Source organism: Morus notabilis, unplaced genomic scaffold, assembly GCF_000414095.1.
Source record: "Morus notabilis unplaced genomic scaffold, ASM41409v2 Scaffold410, whole genome shotgun sequence".
NCBI classification, from domain to species: domain Eukaryota; kingdom Viridiplantae; phylum Streptophyta; class Magnoliopsida; order Rosales; family Moraceae; genus Morus; species Morus notabilis.
Genome location: NW_010359246.1, coordinates 325,023 through 332,961, shown reverse-complemented (window position 1 = coordinate 332,961; position 7,939 = coordinate 325,023).

The following is a 7,939-nucleotide window of genomic DNA, read 5'->3' as shown; positions in this document are numbered from 1 at the left end:
GGGCTGGGCTGCACGGGAAGGAAAAGAGGGAATGGAAAAAGAAGAAAAGAAAGAAAAGAAAAAGAAAAAAGAAAAGAAAAGGAAAAAGAAAAATGGAAAAAAGGAAAATATAATAAAATTAAAGTGTATTTTTAAAAACTTTTAAGGTGAAAATTGAAAAACTGATAGTAATTTATAAGTCCTTAAAATAACTCGAAAACTTAATCTTTAATCACAAGATTAATCAGAAAAAAATTAATTTTAGGCACACTGATATACACAATTAGCATAATTAAACATGTTTAATTCTAGAGTGCGTTACATCCAGCTACGAAATCTCCACAAAATATCAATCAAATCACCAATTAACAATTTACCATCTTAGGATCAATAGTTGACTTTTCAAAACAGTAATTGAATTAGGTTTCCAAATTCTTACAGAAACCATCCATAAAGAGTTTGCCAGCTGCACATGTATTCTCAAACACAATCAACCGGCCAATCATTCCCAAAATAATGCCAATCATAAAACGATTAGAATCAATACAGAATTTGGAAAACAAATCCCAACAATCTCTCCCTTTGGCATTGTTTTGACAAAACTAAAAATGGAAAGTAAAACAAAAAACTCTTGAAAAGTCAGAAGCAATTATCTCCAAGAAAATCTCCGCATGAACTAAAACATCATAGACTACCTACTCCCCCTTTTTGACAAAAATAAGCCAAAAAATCTAGAAACTGTTGTTGCAGAAAGTGTTGCAACACCTGATGGAACACTATGTGCAACACTTTCCTGCAGATCACGTTTCAATTCATGGATTTTTACAAATCATCCCAAAATAATGCCAATCATAAAACGATTAGAATCAATACAGAATTTGGAAAACAAATCCCAACAATCTCTCCCTTTGGCATTGTTTTGACAAAACTAAAAATGGAAAGTAAAACAAAAAACTTTTGTAAAGTCAGAAGCAATTGTCTCCAAGAAAAACTCCGCATGAACTAAAACATCATAGACTACCTACTCCCCCTTTTTGACAAAAATAAGCCAAAAAATCTAGAAACTGTTGTTGCAGAAAGTGTTGCAACACCTGATGGAACACTATGTGCAACACTTTCCTGCAGATCACGTTTCAATTCATGGATTTTTACAAATCACTCCCCCTGAATCCTCCACGAGTCTTACTCCCCCTGAATATGGTATTCTCCCATGCATATTACTTTTATCACCTATCAAAAGATTGAAGTGACCATTACCATAATACTCAGAGTTAGTAGAACGTGCTTTAAAAGAAGTATAAGTCCCATGACACCTTAAATCAGATTTTCTTACCCACACACGTCTAGAAAATTTATTTTGCACATCAATCTTTGTTTTAGGTATCATTCTTGTGAATGCATAACTTAGTGGATTAATGATCATACATCTTTTTAAAGCATTCAAGTATTTGTAACATCTAGGTCTAATGTGGCCAGGCAAATTACAATAGTGACATATAGGAACAAACCTGTCTATTGCCTGTCTTATTACAACAGGCATTGCAACAAACTTCTTGTCTGATTTTACCCGAGCTTTCTTAAAGGACTGCATCATAGTACTTGTGGCTCCTTTCACAAAGAGAGTCTTCCTAGAAATTTCTTGACCCTTGTAGCTAAGGCATGAATGATCACCACAAGTTTTTTGTTATGAGAGTAAGTGATCCAATTTTGTTGTGCTCGAGTTTAGCATCCTTAAATTCTTCTGGATCTGCTCCAATTTGAGTATGGTCTCAGCAAGCTTTCTCTAATGCTTTGTTGCCAATATTTTATAATGGATTAATGATCATACATCTTTTTAAAGCATTCAAGTATTTGTAACATCTAGGTCTAATGTGGCCAGGCAAATTACAATAGTGACATATAGGAACAAACCTGTCTATTGCCTGTCTTATTACAACAGGCATTGCAACAAACTTCTTGTCTGATTTTACCCGAGCTTTCTTAAAGGACTGCATCATAGTACTTGTGGCTCCTTTCACAAAGAGAGTCTTCCTAGAAATTTCTTGACCCTTGTAGCTAAGGCATGAATGATCACCACAAGTTTTTTGTTATGAGAGTAAGTGATCCAATTTTGTTGTGCTCGAGTTTAGCATCCTTAAATTCTTCTGGATCTGCTCCAATTTGAGTATGGTCTCAGCAAGCTTTCTCTAATGCTTTGTTGCCAATATTTTATAATTTGTTGCAGCCTTCTTCAACTCATCTCTTTCCTTTGTTAAGCCAACAACTTCATCTTCAAGCGATTTATTTCGTTTGCAAACAACAAGCCATTTATTGTACATCTTCTTATAAGCCTCTTGAATCTTCCTAAGACTTAGGTCATCATCGTCACTGTCATCTTCAGTTTCATCCTCGAAATCTGTATCATCAATAACTCTACCAGAGGTTGTTGCAGACGCTATTGCAACAGACTCTGCAACAACATTATTAGTGCTAAATAAATTTTTATCCGTGAATTTATTACTTACAGTAAAGGCCACATAATTGCTGGTATGATCATCTGCTTCCTCTTGACTTTCATCCGAATCATCACTCCATGTAGACGCCATGGCAGGCTTGTTTCTCTTCTTGAGAGTGTTTGCACACTCCGTTTGAACTTGTCCGAATCCTTCACATTCTCGGCAGTGTATTCCCTTATTTCTTTTCTTCTCTTCAAACCATTGAGAGTTAAAATTCTTCTTTTGAGAATTTATATTCTTTGAATTCTCTCCAAATCTCCCTTTCTTATTGATCTTTATCAGCATTTTGTTAAATTTTTTGGTGAGTAAAGTAAGAGACTCACTCAAGTCCTCAGCTTCGTCGGGCTCATCTTTGGTGGACATATCATCATAATCTGCTTGAAGAGCAATTCCTCTACTTTTTTTTTATCCTTAAAGTTCATCTCAAAGGTTTGAAGATTACCTATGAGTTCATCAAGTTTCATCTTCTCCACTTTTTTGCTTCTTCAATGGCTGTCACTTTGTAAGCGAAACGTGCCGGAAGTGACCTCAAGGTCTTTTTCACCAATTTGGCGTCAGAATATTTTTCTCCAAGGGCGAATGCTTCGTTAGCAATGTCACAAAGCTTTGAGTTGAAATTGGCAATGCACTCATCTTCCTCCATACGCAAACACTAAAAATGGGTTGTGAGGATTTGAAGTTTTGAGGACTTCACAACATCCGTACCTTCATGTGCAGTTCGAAGAATATCTCACGCTTCTTTAGCGGACTCACATGTGGAAATCAATTTGAATTGATTAACATCCATAGCATTGAAAATGGCATTCAATGCTTTTGAATTACTGTTTGCTAGGTGTCCTCATCGTTGGACCATTCCTCTTCTGGCTTAGGGACGGTATTGCTGTTATCATATTTAGTTGTTAGATGAGTCCATCCGGTTACGACAGATCGCTATGCCTTCTCATCAATAGCTTTAATGAAAGCTTTCATGCGAGCCTTCCAATAAGGGTAATTGACACCTTCCAGAAACAGTGGTTTGTTCACAAATCCTCCTTCTCTCATGACATCCATTCCTACAAAATTAACCAGTACACCAGGACCTCACCGAAATACACGTCAATGACTCGTTCTGATACCAATTATTGGTACCGGTTTGAGTCTTTTAACACTTTATAAGACAAATGTGAATAATGCAGAAACGTAAAATAAAAGAACACGAGAGAAATGGTATCGCGGTTCGGTAACAACCTACTTCGTGGGGGCATGCTCATATGATGAACAATCTACTAAGAACTCTTTCACAATTCAATTGGACTTAAGCTACCCGAGACTCCCTTTTTAAGAAGATGCCTATGAACTTGCAATTTCCCAATGGACTTGTACAGCGAGATCTCCTCGACTTTTTAACATTGGAATCACTCCAACTAAGTTTTTCTCTCAAAAACACTCAAATCATCTCTCTTGAGTACAAGTGCTCACCTCTCACACAACCTAGCAAAACTAATCAAAAGGTGTACCATAAACCGAGAGACTCTTTGAATAAATAGGCGGAAAGTTAACAGCTTGACGATCTTTTCAATTAATTCGCTGAACCAAATCTATTGCAGATCCTTGTTGCAACAATAACTGCAACATAGCTGTCAAGGTCGACTTTCTCAAAACCAGTCCGAATCAATCTGCTTTTAATTTTGAAACCTTCTCAAAACTGATATATGAACCTGGACACATTCTTAGGAGACAGAGGAAGATCATACAGCTATGAAATCTCCATCAAATATCAATCAAATCACCAATTAACAATTTACCATCTTAGGATTAATAGTTGACTTTTCAAAAAAGTAATTGAATTATGTTTCCAGATTGTTATAGAAACCTTCCATAAAGAGCTTGCCAGCTGCACATTTATTCTCAAACACAATCAACCAGCCAATCATTCTCAAAATAATGCCAATCATAAACGATTAGAATCAATACAAAATTTAGAAAATTAGTCCCAACAATCTCCTCTTTTGGCAAAACTAAAAATGGAAACTAAAACAAAAAACTTTTGTAAAGTCAAAAGCAAATTGTCTCCAAGAAAAACTCCGCATGAACTAAAACATCATAGACTACATACTCCCCTTTTTGACAAAAATAAGCCAAAAAATCTAGAAACTGTTGTTGCAGAAAGTGTTGCAACACCTGATGGAACACTATGTGCAACACTTTCCTGCATATCACATTCCAATTCATTGATTTCTACAAATCACTCCCCCTGAATCCTCCACGAGTCTTACTCCCCTTGAATATGGTATTCTCCCATGCATATTACTTTTATCACCTATCAAAAGATTGAAGTGACCATTACCATAATACTCATAGTTAGTAGAACATGCTTTAAAAGAAGTATAAGTCCCATGACACCTTAAATCAGATTTCCTTACCCACACACATCTAGGAAATTTATTTTGCACATTAATCTTTGCTTTAGGTGTCATTCTTGTGAATGCATAACTTGGTGGATTAATGATCATACCTCTTTTTAAAGCATTCAAGTATTTGTAACATCTACGTCTAATACGGCCAGGTAAATTACAATAGTGACAGATAGGAACAAACCTGTCTATTGCTTATCTTGTTACAACAGGCATTGCAACAAACTTCTTGTTTGATTTTACCCGAGCTTTCTTAAAGGACTGCATCATAGTACTTGTGGCTCCTTTCACAAAGAGAGTCTTCCTAGAAATTTCTTGACCCTTGTAGCCAAGGCCTGAATGATCACCCCAAGTTTTTTGTTGTGAGAGTAAGTGATCCAATTTTGTTGTGCCTGAGTTTAGCATCCTTAAATTCTTCTGGGTCTGCTCTAATTTGAGTCTGGTCTCAGCAAGCTTTCTCTGATGCTTTGTTGCCAAGATTACATAATTTGTTGCAGCCTTCTTCAACTCATCTCTTTCCTTTGTTAAGACAACAACTTCATCTTCAAGCGATTTATTTCGTTTGCAAACAATAAGCCATTTGTTGTACATCTTCTTAAAATCCTCTTGAATCTTCCTAAGACTTAGGTCATCATCGTCACTGTCATCTTCAGTTTCATCCTCAAAGTCTGTATCATCAACAACTCCACCAGAGGTTGTTGCAGACGCTGTTGCAACAGACCCTGCAACAACATTAGTAGTGCTAAATAAATTTTTATCCGTGAATTTATTACTTACAGTAAAGGCCACATAATTACTGGTGTGATCATCTGCTTCCTCTTAACTTTCATACGAATCATCACTCCATGTAGACGCCATGGCAACCTTGTTTCTCTTCTTGAGAGTGTTAGCACACTCCGTTTGAACATGTCTGAATCCTTCACATTCTCGGCATTGTATTCCCTTATTTCTTTTCTTCTCTTCAAACCGTTGAGAGTTAAAATTCTTCTTTTGAAAATTTCCGTTCTTTGAATTCTCTCCAAATCTCCCTTTCTTGTTGATATTTCTCAGCATTTTGTTAAACTTTTTGGTGAGTAATGTAAGAGACTCACTCAAGTCCTCATCTTCGTCGGGCTCATCTTTGGTGGACAAATCATCATAATCTGCTTGAAAAGCAATTCATCTACTTTTCTTTTTATCCTTAAAGTTCATCTCAAAGGTTTGAAGATTACCTATGAGTTCATCAAGTCTCATCTTCTCCATGTTTTTTGCTTCTTCAATGGTTGTCACTTTGTAAGCAAAACGTGCCGGAAGTGACCTCAAGGTCTTTTTCACCAATTTGGCGTCAGAATATTTTTCTCCAATGGCGAAGGCTTCATTAGTAATGTCACAAAGCTTTGAGTTGAAATCGGTAATACACTCATCTTCCTCCATACGCAAACGCTCAAAATGGGTTGTGAGGATTTGAGGTTTTGAGGACTTCACAGCATCCGTACCTTCATGTGCAGTTCGAAGAATATCCCACGCTTCTTTAGCGGACTCACATGTGGAAATCAATTTGAATTGATTAACATCCATAGCATTGAAAATGACATTTAATGCTTTTGAATTACTGTTTGCTAGCTTGTCCTCATCATTGGACCATTCCTCTTCTGGCTTAGGGACGGTATTTCCTTTATTGTCTTTAGTTGTTAGATGAGTCCATCTAGTTAAGACAGATTGCCATGCCTTCTCATCAATAGCTTTAATGAAAGCTTTCATGCGAGCCTTCCAATAAGGGTAATTGACACCTTCCAGAAACGATGGTTTGTTCACGAATCCTCCTTCTCTCATGACATCCATTCCTGCAAAATCAACCAGTACACCAGGACCTCACCGAAATACACGTCAGTGACCTGCTCTGATACCAATTGTTGGTACCGGTTTGAGTCTTTTAACACTTTATAAGACAATATGAATAATGCAGAAACATAAAATAAAAGAACACGAGAGAAATGGTATCGCGGTTCGGTAACATCCTACTCCGCGAGGCCACACCCAGATGATGAACAATCAACTAAGAACTCTTTTACAATTCAATTGGACTTAATCTACCCGAGACTCCATCTCAAAGAAGACGCCTATGAACTTGTAATGTCCTAATGGACTTGTACAATGAGACCCGCTCGACTTTTTAACATTGGAATCACTCCAACTAAGTTTTTCTCTCAAAAATACTCAAATCATCTCTCTTGAATATAAGTGCTCACCTCTCACACAACCCAGTAAAACTAATCAAAAGGTGTACCATAAACCGAGAGACTCTTTGAATAAAAATAGGTAGAAAGTTAACGGCTTAACGACCTCTTTAATGAATTCGTTGAACCAAATCTGTTGCAGATTTTTGTTGCAACAATAACTGCAACGTAGCTGTCAAGGTCGACTTTCTCAAAACCAATCTGAATCGATTTGCTTTCAATTCTGAAACCTTTTTGAAACTGATATATGAACCTGGACACATTCTTTGGAGACAGAGGAAGATCATCCAGCCACAAAATCTCCATCAAATATCAATCAAATCACCAATTAACAATTTACCATCTTAGGATCAATAGTTGACTTTTCAAAAATGTAACTGAATTAAGTTTTCAGATTCTTACAGAAACCTTCCATAAAGAGCTTGTCAGCTGCACTTCTATTCTTAAACACAATTAACTAGCCAATTATTCTCAAAATAATGCCAATCATAAAACGATTAGAATCAATACATAATTTGAGAAACAAATCTCAACAAGAATTTTATCGGGTTGCTATTCCCTTTTGCGGACATAGCTAGAGAGCTCTCTTTCTCTCCTTCATTTTCTTTCATTGGGAAGCAAGAAGTTCCCTCTCTTTCATTTTCTCCCCTTTACTTTTAACAAGTACTTGAGCTTGAAGATCCGGCAACTGCCACCCACTATTGAACAGAAAAAATGCCATAAGTGATTTTATATATAGCCAGCGTTACTCTTATAATAATAATAATAATTATTATTATTATTCTAATTATTATTATTATTATTATTATTATTATTATTATTATTATTATTATTATTCTAATTGTTATTGTTATTA